At 47.7% G+C, this 18,572-nt stretch overlaps 1 protein-coding gene across 1 annotated transcript in view; it reads right to left on the bottom strand.

Moving 5' to 3' along the window:
- VAPA (VAMP associated protein A) overlaps window positions 1-18,572 on the bottom strand; it is a 262,013-nt gene that overhangs the window by 7,357 nt on the left and 236,084 nt on the right. The gene's annotated exons all lie outside the window — the stretch shown is intronic.

Genomic DNA, 18,572 nt, shown 5'->3' with positions numbered 1-18,572 from the left:
AAGTGGCCCTGGTGCCCTGAACAGCTGCCTGGCTGGCATCACAAAGGTCACAAAAAACTGGTCTGTAGTATCTTCTCCTGTTCAGATGAAAGAGCAAGGTGTACTTTATTACCAGCAATAAGACAGTTTTGAGAACAACTGCCTAATTTAGGTGCAATTTCAAGAACATTTACAGAATGAAAGAAGGTAGAATCATTAGAACCCTGTTCCCGTGAAAAACTGTTAATGTTCCGAGTTGCAAAGCGGATCGAGTGTGCTGAAGTACCAGACTGTCAGAGTAGCCACTAACAACAAAAGCAGTTTTCAAGGAACCACGCTGCAATTCTCAATATGGAATGTGCTCAAATGATTTATCAACCTGATGAAAACTAGATTAAGGTCACAGGAACTGCAAGAACAACTCACCAGAAACAAAACATGCTTCAGACCCTACAGGTTCTCCAACAGCCTTGTTGGGCATCAAGGTGGTCTTTCCAGGCATTTGGGGGGGGGGGCGCCTTAGGTTCCCTCGACCATGGAGGTCATCTTATAGTCTACTAACCATGTAAGCAATTTGATGTTCCCCATGATGTTCCCCATGGTCCTCCAATGACAGAAGCTGAAACACTCTTGCTTCTATACGTTGCTTTGGTACACAGCTTCCTTAAGGAATACTCAATTCTCTGAGGAGAGGTGTAGAAAGGTCAACCTTAAGCTGAGTGATGATAGGGCGGGCTGCGTACTACATCTCTTTCCAAGGACAGAATATAATTCATAGGGTCAAGCACACTCAGTTCTTCTGTAAGAACTGGTGCTGCAGAAAGATCAGGTAGGGCCCAACTAGTCCTACCAGTGTCATGCGCTGCAACGTAGGCTCTCTGTGATCTTCTGGAGTTCCCTCAGAATCCGGGGTAACGAGGGGAAAAGATCTTCTATGAATGCCCTCAGAGTCCATTGTCAGGCTGCACTTCCTCCAAACCCTCCCCCCTCCCATCCCAAACTCACCCCAATGCAGGAAATTAGGACATTTCTAGTTCCAGAAGTTGCTGGGCCAAATAAGATGCCCCATTCAATAAGAAAAGTAGTTTACTTTACTAGCAGTGATTTGTTTACTACTGTAAACAATAATTGGTTTGCTTGCTGGGCACATGAAACTAGCTGTCCTGAAGGGCCGCAGAGCATCTCCTGTCTTTGCTCTAAACAGCTGCCAAAACGTGCCAAACCATCAAAAAGTGTGTGCATGGGGCCAAACTGATTAAGATGGTAAAGACTCAGGGAGAAAACTGCCCTATCCTTTTTCTTCCCCTTACAGTCAGTGGAATTGTGCAAACCTGCAGCTGCTGCATTTCCACACAATAATGTATTTGTTGCATTTGCCATGCAATTCACCATGTACCCCATACATTTCTGATTTCACAAAAAAAAAGTAGATGGTAGTTCAAAAGGTTAAAAAAATTCTAAAATAAAGTGACACTTTTTTTTTTTTAACAGATTGCATTTCAGCAGTTCTACTGGTACTAACAAGGTCCACAGACAGTATAAGAAAATGTGAAAATGCCAAAATAAATCTACAATACTGCAGTTTAGATTGTGCTGCATAACATGCCATTTCTTGCTGCATCGTTTTGCAACCCTGCCTCATAATTGGGTCCACTACTGTCGCAAAACTCCATCAGCCCTACTTACACAAAAGTAGGAGTGGTGTGTCACTGCCCAGGAGCGAGACTGACTCAACTGCTGTTAAGAGGAGCCTCTCTACCTCTAGTGTAAGTTGAAGGATAGCAGACTGTGACAGAGGTGTTACAAACGAAGGAGGCTCCGATACAGCATAGCCCTTCTTTACCACATAGAAAAACAATGCATATTTGGTTATCAGGACCCAGTAGTGGCAGTGGTCTGCAGAGGGCTTCCTTAGGTGGGGATGAGGAAGGCTTGTACACAAAGAGGTAACTGGAACTTTTGGTGTCTATTGAAGGAGGGGGACAACCTTGCTCTTTCTGTATACATGTCTACTTGCCTGTCTGCTTCTAGAAAAGAGAAGGGACGAGCAGGGGTCTTGCTTCAAAAGGAGACCTGCACATTAAGAGACTTGTCGGTCTTTGGCAGCTACAAAAGGGGAGATCTGCTCAATATTGCTTTTGTTGCGAATATGCCCATCTTACACCGCTAAAAGACTTCCTCTAGTAAAACATCTTTCCATCGAGTGGGTGGTTGACAACTTTTCAGTGAGCCTTACAGGCTTTCGGCCCGAAGCTGGTGATTCCTAATGGTCTTCTTTGAGAACCGCCTGTGCATGATGAGCACGAGAGAAGGCCTGCATCCCAAACTTGTTTAAGCACATAAGCCAAGCTCAACTGCAAGGGCAAAGAATGAGTCAAGAAAGCATACTATGCCAGGAAGGGTCTACAAGACACCCAACAAGAGGAGCTGAACCTTGAGTAATTGGTTCAAGTCTTTGGATTCAATGAAGAGGTGACAGTGTCCCTACATGGGGTCCAGAAAGGGAGATCCTCTCAATCTCCCACTTTCATTGGGCCTGCAACACCATGTTCGGAGAGAGTGGCTCAACACTTCGAAGCAAAGGCAGCTTACGGTCTCTGCAAGCATGCAAATGAGTTGGGCTCAATTCAATGGTTGAATGATATCTACTGAGAGGCGGAACTTCAAGCTTTCAGAGGTGTCTTACAGTGGAGGACATCCTTCCAGAGTACTATGACAACAGGATGGAGCCAGATACTGTGGGTAGAGTATCAAAACCTGGTGTTTGCACCTTCCTGTGAATTAATCTAAGCACTGAAAGAAGGCCAGAGAGTGTGACCTCCAGCCTGAGAAGGATTTGCAGGGCTGAAGTATGCCTTACTACTTACTGGCAGAAAGGATGCTTGGCACTGAGCCTGGTAGCAGAGTTGTTTTACTGCACTCAAGAGACTTCTTCCTGGTGATAAAACATAACGTCGGCAGGTGGTTTTGGAGGACTTCTTATCAATAGTAAGAAATAGAAAGCAGGAAGGGCGTGCTAGATGTGTGTCATCCAGACCCAAGGTTATGCCTCTCAGCCATTTCAAAAAGCTGATAGTACCACAACCAAAATAAATGGTAAATAGTTGTGCAAATGCTCGAAGATCTGAAAGAAGAAAGCGAGGGAGAAAGGATTTTATTAAAGAAGTAAGGTTGCAAAAGCAATATGTTGTGCGAAAAACACAAAGGATTCAATCCACACCCATGGCAAGAAACAAGGTAACTGGCAAGGGTGTACTGTTAATTACATACACATGTGCAAAGTTTCAGCTATGTGAATGCTCTGTATTAATAGCTGTAGAAGCCGTTTCTGGTCCCACCACTAGGTGACAGATGCGTCCGAAATTTGATAACAAGAAAAGCTAGAACACAAGAGTACAAATATTAATCAGCTTGCATATTACAAGCCTTTTGCATAGCGTAGACTCTGGCCTTTTATCACTAAGGTGCGAATGCTAAAATTAGGATCTTGCTCAAGGGTACATTGGAGAAGAGACAAACGTTTGTCAAATCTTGGGAAGATCCAGGAATATTACATTCACCCTGCTTCGATCAGTGAGCACCAAACTATGTACAAACTATAACAAGGTTGCACCAGATCTTCTGGATCTGCTAGACACCAGAAGTGTCTGATGAAAAAGTTCTATTGACACGCATGAGACAGCCACCAAAGGAATTCCTGATAAGTTCAAGAAACATAAGGATGGAACAAAACCTATAGCAAAACAGCAACGTGAGCCAGGCCCTTCCACTAAATGACATGTCTCGCAACTGAAAGACTATTACATTGCACCTAGTAATTTAGACCATCAATGAGATGCAACACCCTATTAAACAGACTAACTTACTGACTTAACTTCAGAAAGAGCACTGCCCTATCTAGACAGCACACTAACACTGAACAGAGAACTGAAACATCTTATGAAGATGGCTGCAGACAAAACAAATCTATGAACTAAAAATAAAGACCACCATATCAAGTTGGCTTAATTGCATGCCGGTCTTCCACTGACAATTTGCACCGCATTATGCGTATCTACCTTAAAGTATGTTAGCCTCTCAAGCAGGGTGCTCATGGCTGCATCTATTTACCGAAGCTGAAACTGCTCTGAAAAAAATGGATGGCCCTAACTAATAACGCACACATTAGTACACTTTTCTCCCAAACTATCAGAGTACAGTGTGTGTATAGTCTGGTCTGGCAGTGGAGGAAAAAACACAGGAGTGGCAATTTAGATACAGCCTCCCACATGGAAGTTATAATTACCAATAGGTAGGAACTGTGGGTGGAGCGCTGGTAAAATCAGTTATAGGAGCCTGCCACTTATACCCGCATACGAGAGGAACCAATGCAAGCCTTCATTTTCTTCCTAGGAAGAGGTATTCCCCTTTCCAGATAGTGCACTATTAATACCATAAGAGTGGAATAATAGAGTGCTGGGCCCACAAGGTCAGCCTGTAAGGTGATCCTTGCCTGCCGGTTGACTGGCAAGGGAGCCTTTTTCATCAACTGCTTAGACACTGCTGCTCTTACGAACATGACAAAATCTTTCAATCACCCATGCATTTGACATTCACATACTGACAGTATTTTCTTTCGCCCATGCAGTCGGCACCTTCTAAATTCTTGCAGCAGAAGTGTGTGACCATACATAAAGCACTTGACTCTTTCCTCAGCTTTGCAATCACTTAAGTGATGGAAGTTCAATACAACATTATTTCAAAACGAAAATAAGGGCTGGAATCTTACAAGCTTTGAGACTACAAAGTAATCAAGAAACAGGGCATCTCTTCCCCACCATAGGGTCCTGGGGACATTAAACAGGGGTCAAGGTTTAAATGAATGAAATGCAAGACTCAAATGAATGGCAAAATATGAATATAACAAATTGCTCTTAGCTAGGGCACTCTGCCTGAACAGGATCATATACCGCAGCTTCTATCAACAGGGAAAGGAGACTAACCGCTTTCTAGCTCACCTAATTAAAGAGTGCCAGACTGTATAGTCCTTCCCAGCACTCAACACATGCCAATGTAAAATCATTAGGGACCAACAACATAAGTGGGTGTTGTTAGTCATCCTCTACAAATAAAAGCCAAGATCAGGCTACGCAGAGCACCTTTGAGAGCACACCCATGCTGAACGCCAATGTGACAATATTTTGGTATGCCATTCAAAGAGAAATAAAAGGAAAATTCGACTGAAATCCTGAGCAATGCCAAGGTATAGGTGTCAACAACTTACCAAGCCAAGTTTAAGTGTTAAGGGACACATAATCCCTGGCTCATAAAATGTTTTACACTTCATTTGGTCATAGAAAGTGCCAAATCATTAACACTGAAAATCGAACAGCAAAGCGGAGAACGAACCCTGTACAGGTTAACTACTAACCTAATTCGTTAATGCACATGGACTTGAAAACCCATACTAAAACGTCGGCAAATAGAGCAGGGCTCCACAGTTAACAAATACATAGTCACATCAAGTCAGTATTCTCAAACAACCTTTCCCCCCCCCACATTATAAACATCCATAGCGGGCTGGGCACTGGTTTTTCAAAGAACTGAAGCCAAAAAATGGCATTTAAAGGAGTGATAAGGGCTTACTCAGTGCACACATGTATGGAGTCTGACTTTATCCCCAAACCAAACTCCTGATTCGAATGTTATGCTATACCACAGAAGGCAACTAAAGTAGGTCATATTCTAACAACCATTCACCTGGAAAGAGTTTTTGCCAAGGATGTGGTGTTCTAGCTTTTTAACCCCAACTGCACCTTAACCACTAGCAGGGTGTGTATGAAAGGAGGTATGAATAAATACCATACCCACAGGCATGCTTCTAACCTTATTGGATCCAACAGATTAAATAAAGTAGTTCGTAGAAAGCACAGTGATTGAAAACAGTATTTGTGTGTGAAATTAATTGGCAAAAGATCGTAGTTTCTTCCTCTCAACGATGAAATCTGTTAGAAAACAGCCCTCTCTGAGGGTCACCCGAAACCTTTTACCTTCCTCCTCTTCTTTTTCTCACCTTTTTGTTGGCTTTAGGACTCCGGACACTTTACAACTGCTGACCAGAGCCAAAGTGCATATGCTCTCTACTCTAAACATGGTAGAATTGGTTTACACCCGTTTTACCCTGGACACTTTACCACTGCTGACCAGAGTTAAAGCGCGTTGTGCTCTTAACTCTAAACATGGTATAATTGGTTTTCACCTGTTTTTGGCTTACTTGTAAGTCCCTTGTAAAGTGGTATACCAATACCATATACCCAGGGCCAGTAAATTAAATGCTACTAGCGGGCCTGCAGCACCGACTGTGCCACCCACAGAAGGAGTAGTTTCTTACCTGTAACTCCAGTTCTGTAGTAGTGGTATCTCTGTTATAGTCATAATCTATGAATAGTCCCGCCCATGTGAGGGGACCCCGGAGCAATCAAAATATCTCTCAAGTTGTCCTGCATTTGCAAACCTGCAAAGACACTTAAGAGACAGACAAAATAATACAGCCTAATACAATATGGCTGCACTGGCCAGCACTTCATCTGAAGTGAACACAAAAGCCAAAATAAAGTTTAAATGTCATTTTTATTCACATCTGACATGTTCCTTTATTGTATCACACTCCCTTCACCAAAATCCCTTTAAACAATAGAGAGGAAGGGGTGGACAGACAAGCCCTATAGGCTGTCATTATGTGTCTGCTAAAAGGATACCGTGCCTTTAAGGAACTCTCCAGAGACCCCCCGGTATCCCAGGATGCACAGCCAAAGCAAGTTACTTTCAGTTCTTTTTAAAGGTGTATAACAACAGGCCTGATACTGCCAGTTTACTCCACCGGGGAGGAGGGAGGGTCGCTTATGACTATAACAGAGATACCACTACTACAGAACTGGAGTTACAGGTAAGAAACTACTCCTTCTGTAGTAGGGGATCTCTGTGTATAGTCATAATCTATGAATAGAATGGCAAGCCCATCCCAACCAATAACCAGTGGTGGAGTAAAAACCGAACACCAACAAATTACTGTGCAAACAAATTCCTCAGCGAAGCCTGTCCAACCTGCGCATCTGCCCTAGCATCAGAGTCCAGGCAGTAATGCTTTGTAAACGTATGGACCGACTTCCAGGTGGCAGCCTTACAAATGTCAGCGGTTGGAACATTCCTAAGCAAAGCTGTAGTCGCTGCTTTGCCCCTAGTCGAATGCGCTGTAGGCTTACCCCCTAACGTCTTATTAGCTTTCTGATAACAGAGCTGAATACAGGATACAATCCATCTGGAGATGGACTGTTTTGAGGTAGCTAGACCAGTTCTTACCGAACCATAATTTACAAACAGTTGATCCGACCTGCGGATGTCTTTTGTCTCATCTAGATAGAATTTCAACACTCTACGCACATCTAGTGAATGCAGACCCCTTTCCGCCGGAGAGGAGGGATGCTGAAAAAATGTAGGCAAAGTTATCATTTGATTTACATGGAAATCAGATATCACTTTAGGTAAAAACTTAGGATGAGTACGCATTACCACTTTAGAAGCATGGAATACAGTATACGGCTCTTGACAACACAGAGCCTGAATTTCACTTACTCACCTGGCCGATGTAATGGCCACAAGGAAGGCAGCCTTCCAGGACAAATGCTGCAGAGAAGCCTTATGAATAGGCTCAAAAGGCTCCCTCATTAATCTGGACAACACCACGTTTAATTCCCATGGTGGAGAAGGTCGTCTAACAGGGGGAAACACCTTACGCAAACCCTCCAAAAAATCTTTAATCACAGGGATTTGAAAAAATGAGGTTTGGGAAGGGCCCTTTCTATACGCAGTCAAAGCTGCGAGATGAACTTTAATAGACAAAGTTAAGCCCAGATTGAGCCAACTGCAGCAGATAAGGCAGAATAACATCTTCTTTACAGGATGTAGGGTCAATGTCCGTTGCCGTGCACCATAAGCAGAATCTCTTCCACTTATAGGCGTAAGAAGTCCTCGTTGACTGTCTCTTCGCCTCTTTCAAGATCTCCATACAGTCCTGAGGTAGGTTCAAGTGTCCATACTGTACTAGCTCAGGAGCCATGCTGCCAAACTCAAGGACGAGAGATTGGGGTGAACCATCTGTCCTCCGAATTTCGTGAGCAGGTCCGGCCGACACGGCAGGCGCCGGTGTGGTAGAACAGACCGGTGAAGAAGATCGGTGAACCACCATTGCCTCGGCCACTCCGGAGCAATCAGGATCGCGACAGCTAGATCAGCACCGCCGGAATCAGGGGAAAGGGTGGAAAGGCGTAGAGAAAGCTGTTGGACCAGCTGATCCATAGTGCATTCCCCAGTGTCCCTGGTTTGTAGTACCTGGACGCGAAGTCGCGGCATTTGCTGTTTTCTGCCGTAGCAAACAGATCGATATCCGGAGTGCCCCACTCTGCGAAGACGTCTCTTAGCACGTCGTCGTTTAGCACCCACTCGTGATTTTCTTGAACGAGCCTGCTGAGCGCATCGGCTTGGGCATTCTGCACGCCCGGCTGATGGGTTGCCGTGATCGTTAGGTTCCTGGCCACCAGCCAATTCCAGATCGTCTGTGCCTCCCGAGACAGCGTGAGTGAACGCGAGCCCCCCTGCTTGTTGAGGTAATACATGGTAGTAGTATTGTCCGTCTGAACTAGCAAGGAGTTCGTCTTGAAGGAGGGATGGAACGCCTTCAGGGCCAAGTGTACTGCTCTGAGTTCCAAAAAGTTGATGTGGTAAGTCATCTCCGTCTGTGACCATATCCCCTGAATCTGAAGAGGGCCCGAATGCGCTCCCCAGCCCTGGAGAGACGCATCGGTCACTATGGTCTGGACCGGAATATCCTTGTGAAAGGGAGTCCCCTTGCAGACATTCTCCGATGAGCACCACCATTTCAGAGACTGTAGAGCGTGTTGGGACAGCTGAATCTTGTCCTCCCAACGCCCCCGCCTCTGGTCCCATTGATCCTCCAGACATTCCTGCAGAGGCCTCATATGCAGACGTGCATTGGGGGTGAGAAAGATGCATGAAGCCATCTTTCCCCAGTAAAGAGGCCACCGTCCTCACTGTAGGAGAGGGGGCTGAGAGGAGGTGCAGGGCCTTCCAACGGATAGATAAGCGTCTCTCCTCCGAAGGACACACGCTTGCGTTCAAAGTATTGACTGAGGCCCCCAAGTACTGGAGACACTGCACAGGGGTCGGCACTGACTTCGTCATGTTGATGTGCAGTCCCAGGTGATGAAGCAAGGCAGCTGTCCTGTTGAAATGACACTGGGCTTCCTGGTACGTGGAAGCTTTGATCAGCCAATCGTCCAGGTAGGGATACACAAACACTTTGTTCTTCCGCAAGTGTGCTGCCACCACTGCCATGCACTTGGAGAACGTCCTCGGTGCAGACTTCAGACCAAACGGGAGTACTGTATACTGGTAATGGTTGTTGCCTACCAAAAACCTCAGGAACTTGCGATGCTTTTGTGCGATCGGCACATAAAAGTAAGCGTCCTGCAGATCTAGGGCGCACAGCCAGTCTCCTCGATGCAACTGAGGGTAAATCTGATGCAGGGACAACATACGGAACTTTTCTCTGCGGATCCACCTGTTTGCCTGACGCAGATCTAGAATAGGCCTGAACTCGTTTTTGTCCTTTTTTCTGACGAGAAAGAACCTTGAGTAAAGACCTTTTCCTTTTTGCCTCAAAGGAACAGTCTCTATCGCCTTCTTCTTTAACAGAATGTCCGCCTCCCACTGGAGCTCTCGCCCCATGTAGGGAGAGCGCACTGGTGGGACCTGTGGAGGCGGGCTGGTGAAACGAAGACTGTACCCATTGCAAACAATATTCAGCACCCACTTGTCCCGAGTTATTGTTCTCCACTCTGCCAGGTAGTATTGAATACTTACCCCCCCCCCCACCGGAGCGGGTAACGGATGAGGGGAAGTGACCTTTCAGGGCTTCGACCCGGCCGGGCCTTTGTTCCCCGACGAGGATTGATGCTGTCCTCTGCCCCTCTTGAAAGGACTGCCTCGGGAACTGTTGTTGTTGCTGGTGTTGTTGTTGTTGTTGTTGACCAGACTGACGCCCTTGGCCGCGTTGTTTAGAATAACGCCTGCCATAGGAACAGAATGATCTCTTCTGTTCCTTGGGTTTTTCCAACCCCACGGCCTTCAGGGTTTCCGCTTCGGCCTTCATGCGGGCCATTTCGTCATCCGCATGAGACCCGAATAACGTCGTGCCAGAGAAAGGTAAGTTAGAAATCTTTTGCTGCGCTTCAGGCTTGAGAGAGGTAAGTCTCAGCCAGGAATGTCTCCTCATGTGTACTCCATGACAGTACCCATGGGCCGCCAGCAATGACACATCCCCCGCTGCACTGATGATCTGGTTGGAGACCATCATGCCCTCATTCAACACCTCCTGGAAGTCTTCCCGTTTATCCCTAGGCAGGGAGTCAGCAAACTGTTGCAGGGAGTCCCACAACGATCGGTCATAGCCACCCAGCAGAGCGGAGGCGCTAGCAGCCTTCATAGTCGAGGCCGACGTAGAGCACATCCTCCTCCCCAAGGAGTCCATCTTGCGACTCTCCTTATCCGGAGGAGCTGTTGAAGAGGGCGACGTGGCATGTTGCTTCCTAGCCGCAACCACAATGACAGAGTCCGGGGGAGGGTCCACCCTGAGGAACGCCGGGTCCGAATCAGGGGCCCTGTATTTCTTTTGCAACCTTGAGGGAGCAGACTTCACCACGGCCGGTGTCAAGAAGACCTCCATGGCTGGTTCCTCCAGACCTGGAACCAAAGGGAGGAGGGGGCGTGATAGATGCGCCTTGTGTAATGTCTCGAATATCACAGAGGTAGGGGGAGCTGGTACTGTCACTGAGATACCCAATTTTGCCGCCCCTCTCATCAGAACATCTTGGAAAGTGGCAATATCATCCACTGGCGAGATTCTGGTAGGCGGTGTTACCGATAACGTGGGGGAAAGCCGTCCAGTGCCAGAAGAGTCCGAATACCTCGTGCCTCTGGATCGAGATCTATACCTCCGTCGTCCATGCCTTGTGTGAGTGGACGATCTGTGTCTGCTCCGTGACCTCCGGCGCGATCTAGAGCGTGATCTCAGTCTCTTAGGAGCCACTGGTCGCCGAGGAGAAGGTGGGAGCTGTGGCACCGGAGGCGGTGGTAGCAGAGGTGGCGTAGGTCGCTTAGGAGGCGCCACTGGGAGCCGGGGGTCAGGTGGAGGAGGAGGAGGAGGAGGAGGAGGAGGAGGAAGAGGCGGCTTCTGAGGCCGCGGCTGAGGTTGCGGTCGCGGTAGAGGCAGTGGCTCCACTAGAGACTCCCTCCGTCCATCACTCCTTGCAGGAGAACCCGGACTAGCCCTGTTTGGACTCCTGTCCACCCTTCTCTTCTTTGCGGGTCTACCCCGTGAAGAGGCCGAAGTGAATGAGGGAGAGCGTCCTCCTCTCCTAGATCCACGACTGGATATCGTAATCACCGAAGAAGTGTTACCAGGTGATCTCGTCCTAGACGTCGAACCATGCGTCAACCTCGTACGGCTTCTCCTCGCCGTTGAACGCAAACGGCGTCCCCTCGACGTCGAACGGCGTCCTCTTCGTCTCGACGGCGAGCCTCTCGACGTCGACCTCCTTCGCCTCGACGGCGATCTCCTTCGCCTCGACGGCGATCTCCCTCGACTCGACGGCGATCTCCCTCGACTCGACGTCCATCGCCGGTGTCTCCGCGTCGATGTCGTCGACGTTGATCCATGAGTCGACGATGGTGTGTCGACGTCGACTGTGAAGCCTTCGACGGCGACCTAGTCCGAGGTCTCGCCGGCCCCTCTCTCGATGTCGAACGTAGAGGACGCCGAGATCCAGAGCCCTGGATTGACGGCGAACACACCGGTGCTGTACCTTTCGCCGTCGACGTCGTTGTCCTCAACGTCGAACGGGATCTTCCGGCCGGTAGGCGTCGATTCTGCTCCTTTTTCTGCCCGGAGGTCCCTCCAGTGGCTGAAGCATGGGCAGAGGATGGGGAAGGAGATCCTCCATGCCCAGAAGTCCCACCTGTTCTCTGCTGCTCCTGTCCCTGAAGGCGAATCTTCTCTCTGTCCCTCAGGGTCCTCTTGGAGAAGGTCTTGCAGATGTCACATGTAGCAGGGACATGTGAAGATGATAAGCAGAGAATACAGACATCATGTGGGTCCGTCTTGGCCATTTTCCTCCCACACTCAGGGCATTTATCAAATAAAGCCATGCTAAGAGTGGGTCAAACTGCACCAAACTACAGGATGCAGCAGAGAAAGGCACTAGACGTCGAATGAACAAACTTATATCTCCAAAAAATCAATTTTAGTCCAAAATATCCACCCAAAAGGGTAGAGCTCAATGCTCCCGGGTCCTGCTAGCAGGAGTCGGAAAAAAGAACTGAAAGTAACTTGCTTTGGCTGTGCATCCTGGGATACTGGGGGTCTCTGGAGAGTTCCGTAAAGGCATGGTATCCTTTTAGCAGACATATAATGACAGCCTATAGGGCTTGTCTGTCCACCCCTTCCTCTCTATTGTTTAAAGGGATTTTGGTGAAGGGAGTGTGATACAATAAAGGAACATGTCAGATGTGAATAAAAATGACATTTAAACTTTATTTTGGCTTTTGTGTTCACTTCAGATGAAGTGCTGGCCAGTGCAGCCATATTGTATTAGGCTGTATTATTTTGTCTGTCTCTTAAGTGTCTTTGCAGGTTTGCAAATGCAGGACAACTTGAGAGATATTTTGATTGCTCCGGGGTCCCCGCACATGGGCGGGACTATTCATAGATTAGTACTATACACAGAGATCCCCTACTACAGAAGTAGCCTTTCAAAACTGTCTCAGGCCTGCCACTGCAGGTCCTGTGTGTGTAGTTTACTGCCACTTCACCTTGGCATTTAAAAATACTTGTCAAGCTTGACACTTCCCTTCTATTTACACTTAATTCACCCCCAGGTAGGCCCTAGGTAGCCCTGAGGGAAGGGTGCTGTGTAAAGTAAAGGTAGGATATGTACTGGTATGTTCTGCATGCCCTGGTAGTGACAAACAGCCAATTTCGTTTTCACAACTGTGAAGCCTACTCCTCTCATAGGTTAGCATTGGGAATTCCTTAATACACGTTTGAGCTGTAATTCCTGATCAGAGAAGAGTAGTCTTTTCATGTTTGTTAAGTTTGGAACAGTAATGACAAATCCTCCAAACTTGTAAAGTAGGATTTGGCATTATTTTAGAAATGCACTTTTAGAAAGTGGACATTTCTCTGTGCTTATAACGGTGTGCTTTGCAGCCTGTCTCCAACAGATGTCTGGGCGACAGCTATGCTTTGTGTATTCCCTCAAGATAGCCACAACACGGGAAGGATAGGTGTCCGAGTACCCATCTAGATACATCTGCATTCTGATGGCCTTGCCTGGGCAGGATGGAAGGGAGGGGCTAACCCTTCACTTGAATAGGCTGTGTCCTGTCCCCACACAAAGGACGGTTTACCCCCCACAGATAGCCTGGCAGACAGGACTGGGTTGAAAAGGGTCTTTCTGCATGTCAGAAAGCTGCTTAAAGTCACCCCCCACATCAAAGGCACTTTCTGGGGGTATGTACTAGGTCTCTGACCCCCTAAAACCAGACACTTCAGGATTTTGAACTGAACCACTTTCAGAAGGACTGGTGTGCTGCCTAAAGACTCGACAGGACTGCTTTTCGGCTGGTTGCCCTGATGCTCCCCGATTCCGATGATGGCAAGCTGGACTCAGCCTTCATTCCAAGTGATCTCCAAAGGCATGCCTCCTGTTTTCTGAAGTCTCAGGAACACAAGACACTCCCTGCAATTCTGCTGGACTCTGCCTTCTGTGAGTCCTACCCTTGCCTGAGATGCCCTCTAAGTTTTGGGCCTCAGAAGTGGGTTCTGCAGCTGTTTTCCTACAAAATGGACTCATCTTAACTTTTGCACCACTCGGAACCGATGCTTTGTCCTTAGAAGCCGACACAGAGACTGTTCGACAAGAGCGGTTCTACAGCCTGTGCAGCCAGACGTCACTCTGTGCGGCTCGACAAGGACGCAGTGCCTTCATCTCAGCAAAGCTAGACGACGCAGCGACCAGACTGTGAAGAAAAAAAATCAATGCATCGTGCCTGCAGCGTCATTGCTTTGGTCCATCCAAGGTACTTTCTCAGTGGGCCCTGCGTGGGTCCTGTAGACTGCCTGCCCTCCATCGCAAAAGGCCTGAACTTTGGATTTGCACCGGTCTCACAACCTTAAGTAACCATTTGACTGCTAGTGACTTCTAAGCACCGTTTTTGCATTTAATCTTTAAAAAAATCATCTGGACTGCCACCTATTGCATTTTTGTCATTTTGGTCTCATTTTGCTCAGATAAATATTCTGTATTTTTCTAAATCTGAGCGGAGTCTCTTTGTAATTATTCACTGTGTTACTGTGTGTGTTGCACAAATACTTTACACATAGCCTCTTTAGATAAGCCTGTCTGCTCTGTGCCAAGCTACCAGAGGGTGAGCACAGGTTATTTTTTAGTGTGTATTTAGCGTACCCTGACTAGAGTGTTGATTCCTGCATGGACTGGGTGCATACCTCAGTCAATCAAGAATCTCATTCCTAACATCCCACACATCCTGGAAAACAATTTGCCTCCCAGTAGGCATTTCAAATGAACAACTTCTAGTTCACCGACAGGAGAGTTGGATAATTAAGAAAGTAATCAATATGTGCATTTTGAATGCCTAAAGAACTAGTTACTTACCTTCGGTAACACTTTTTCTGGTGGATACAGTATCTGCTTGTGGATTCCTCACCTTTTGAATTCTCGTCTGCACCAGCATTCCGCAGAAACCTTTTTCCTAGCACTCCCACGTCAACGAGGACGTCACAATGGCACGGCTCCACTCGCGACTCCGTCTGACGTCATCGGAGTCACAAAGAGACCTCGGTGTGCTGACGTCCGTTCCACACATTTTTTCTGTGCTTCCGAGGCGAACGGGTGGACCGACAACATAATTGAAGTATACACAGTATACAATATAAACACATATACACACAGTATAAAGAATAATAGGAAAAGCTAAAGAAACTAAGCATTTCCTATGACCGAAAAGCACGGCATTCAAAAGACACAGAAGAAAAACCCCATGCCAAATAACCAATAATACCTTTGGTATACGAAGGTGGACAACGGGAAGGAGGGTGGGTCAGTGAGGAATCCACAGGCAGATACTGTATCCACCAGAAAAAAGCCTTACCAAAGGTAAGTAACTTGTTTTTCTGATGGATACATCTGCCTGTGGATTCCTCACCTTTTGAATTGAATCCCACAGCAGTCCCACTCCCCGAGGAGAGGGTCCACCTGCTTATACCAAAAAATCCTGAGGCACGGAGCGTGCAAAATGGCCATCCCTCCTAACCTACGAATCCAAGCAGTAATGCTTCGCAAAGGTGTGAATAGAAGCCCAAGTTCCCGCTTTACAAATGTCAACACCAGGAACCTCTCTAGTCCAAGCAGAAGAAGAAGACTTCGCTCTGGTGGAATGAGCTCTAATACTTTCAGGTGGTTCCTTCTTGGCCAAGGCGTAGCAGATCTTGATGCACAAGATGATCCACCTGGAGAGTCTGCTTGTGCACAGCCTTGCCCTTCATTCGTCCAACATAGCCCACGAAGAGTTGATCGTCCAGCCTCAGATCCCTGGTTCTGTCCAGATAGAAACTGACAGCTCTTTTGGGGTCGAGGATATTAAGTCTCTCCTCCTCCTTGGAAGGGTGAGGGGGAGGATAGAAGGTAGGTAAGGTAATGGATTGACCAAGATGGAAAGGGGTAACCTCCTTAGAAAGGAAAGCAGCCCTGGTCCTGAGAACAAACTTTTCTGCATGAATGGTCAAAAACTGAGGTTTGGAACTAAGAGCCTGAAGCTCACTTACGCTCCAGGCCGAGGTAATTGCGATCAGAAAGACAGTCTTAAAAGAAAGAAACCTCTCCGGACAACTATGAAAAGGCTCAAAAGAAGAACCCATCAGAAATGTAAGAACAAGATTTAAATCCCACTGAGGCATAATGAAAGGAGTGGGAGGAAACCTATGGGAAGGCCCTTAATGAGCTTCATAACACTGGGGGACTTAAATAAAGACTGCTGGTCCGGCAAACAAAGGAAAGCCGACAAGGCCGACAAATATCCCTTTACCATAGCAACAGCACAACCCTGCTGGGCCAAAGAAAGAGGAAACCCTAGAATGTTAGACAAATGGGCTTTCAAAGGATCAATAGACCTCTCTCCACAACATTTAACAAATTTGGATCACCTAGAGGAATAAATAGATTTGGTGGAGTGTCTCCTGGATGATAAAATAACATCCACCACATCCGGTGGGAAAGAGAAAGAACTCATATAGCCCCGTTCAATCTCCAAGCATGAAGATGCAAGCTCTGGAGGGGGGGGGGTGTAGAACCTGCTCCTGCGACTGCGAGACCTGCCCTGAGAGGGAGACTGAGCGGAGGGTGCGATGAGAGGTGAAGTAGATCTGTGTACCACACCCTTCTTGCCCAATCCGGGGTGATCAATATGACTTAGGCCCGCGCTTGGCAAATTTTCCCCAGAACTCGAGGAATCAAGGGTATGGGGGAGGGACGCATAAAGGAGTTGCGAGCTCCAATCCAACTGAAACGCGCCCCCAACGTGCCCTGCATCGGAAACCGGAGACTGCTGAATGACGGGCAGTGCGCGTTCTCGCAAGTGGCAAAGAGGTCCAACCGAGGAAATCCCCACATCGTGAAGACGAGATGGACTACCTCTGGATGAAGCCACCACTCGTGATTCGCGGAGTAATGCCGACTGTGACTGTCGGCACGAACATTCAAACACACCGGCCAGATGATTTGCCATTACACAAATCTGATGGTCCTGAACCCAGGACCAGAGTCGCAGAGCCTCTCTGCAGAGGTGATACGACCCTACACCTCCCGGTTTGTTGATGTAGCATATTGCGGTAGTGTTGTCCGTCAGGACCTGAACTGACTGACCGCGAAGGGAAAGAAGGCCTTTAGTGCCAAACATATCGCCCGCAATTCTAGAAGGTTGATGTGAAGCAACCTTTCCTCTGGAGACCAAAGACCTTGGACCTCCAGATCCCCTAGATGTGCACCCAACCCTAGAGTGGAGGCATCCGTGATCACTGTGGCCACCATTGGAGGAAGCTGAAAAGGCTTTCCTTGAGAAAAGTTGCCCTGCACACTCCACAAGACAGATCCGCTGCAGTTTCTCTGTAGATCCTGACCGACTCCCTGAGATCTCCATTGTGCTGATACCACTGCCTTCGGAGGCACCACTGGAGTGCCCTCATGTGCCAGCGTGCATGGCTGACCAACAGAATGCAAGAAGCGAACAGACCGAGCAGGTGTAGGACATTCAGGACTGGAACAACTGCTCCATCGTGAAACAAGGGAATCCTTTCCTGAATGTCGAGAATCCTCTGAGGAAGTGGGAAGGCTCGACACGCTGTAGTATCCAGTACTGCCATTATGAACAGGTTGCACTGAGGGCACCAGGTGAGACTTGGGCACATTTATCGAGAAACCCAAAACTTACAACAGTCGCTTTGCTTTGAGCAGACAGTCGTCCAGGTAAGGGAAAATAGGAATCCCTGACTTTCTGAGATGTGCTGCCACCACCCCCATCTTCTTTGTGAAGATTAGAGGTGCGGAAGTAAGTCCAAACTGGAGGACCACAAACTGGTAGTGTTGGGACCCTACCGTGAAACGAAGATACTGCCGATGAGACTTCAGGATGGGGATGTGAAAATACGCATCCTGCAAATCGATCGACACCATCCAGTCTTCCTACTCTGCTCCAGAAGAACCTGAGATAGAGTCAACATCTTAAATTTCTCCTGCCTGAGGTAAAAATGTAAGACCCTGAGGTCCAGACTAAGCCTTAACCTGCCATCCTTCTTGGGGATCAAAAAATACCGGGAGTAGCATCCCTGACACCTTTCACTGCTCCGGGACCACCTCTATCGCACCTTTTTGCAATAACAAAAGAATCTTCTGCTGTAGAAGCAACAAATGGTCCTCTTAACACCCGCCCTGGCGAGGAGGGTAAAGAGGAGGAAACTCCCAGAAGGGAAGGGGGTACCCATTTTCCACAAGATTCAAAACCCAAAGGTCTGATGTTCTAGATTTCCAATCTTGTAGAAAATGGGATACCCGACCCCCTACAGCATGCTCCAAGATGGGGGATCTAGGGCTGCTTTCCAGAGACACCAGTGGCAGGGGCAGAAGAGGAAAAGGAGGAGGAGGAGAGTTGACGGGCTGCACCCTGCAAACCACCTCTGTTCTTCCCTCTGTAAGATTAGTACTGGAAGCTCTGCTGCTGCTGAAGCTGTTGGTGGCCTCGAAAGACGACATCCTGCCAAAACCATGATACCTCTTAAAACCAAATACTCTAGATAGGGACTGGAGACCCAAAGATTTAGCCGTGGCCCTAATGTCCTCAAACCGCTGCAGCGCAGAATCCGCCTTTTCCCCAAAAAGCTTGGAACCATCAAATGGAAGATCGAGAAG

Source organism: Triturus cristatus, chromosome 5_2 (genome assembly GCF_964204655.1).
Source record: "Triturus cristatus chromosome 5_2, aTriCri1.1, whole genome shotgun sequence".
Classification (NCBI taxonomy): Eukaryota; Metazoa; Chordata; class Amphibia; order Caudata; family Salamandridae; genus Triturus; species Triturus cristatus.
The sequence above is the reverse complement of the archived record's forward strand: the minus strand, read 5'-3'. Positions and strand labels throughout refer to the sequence as shown.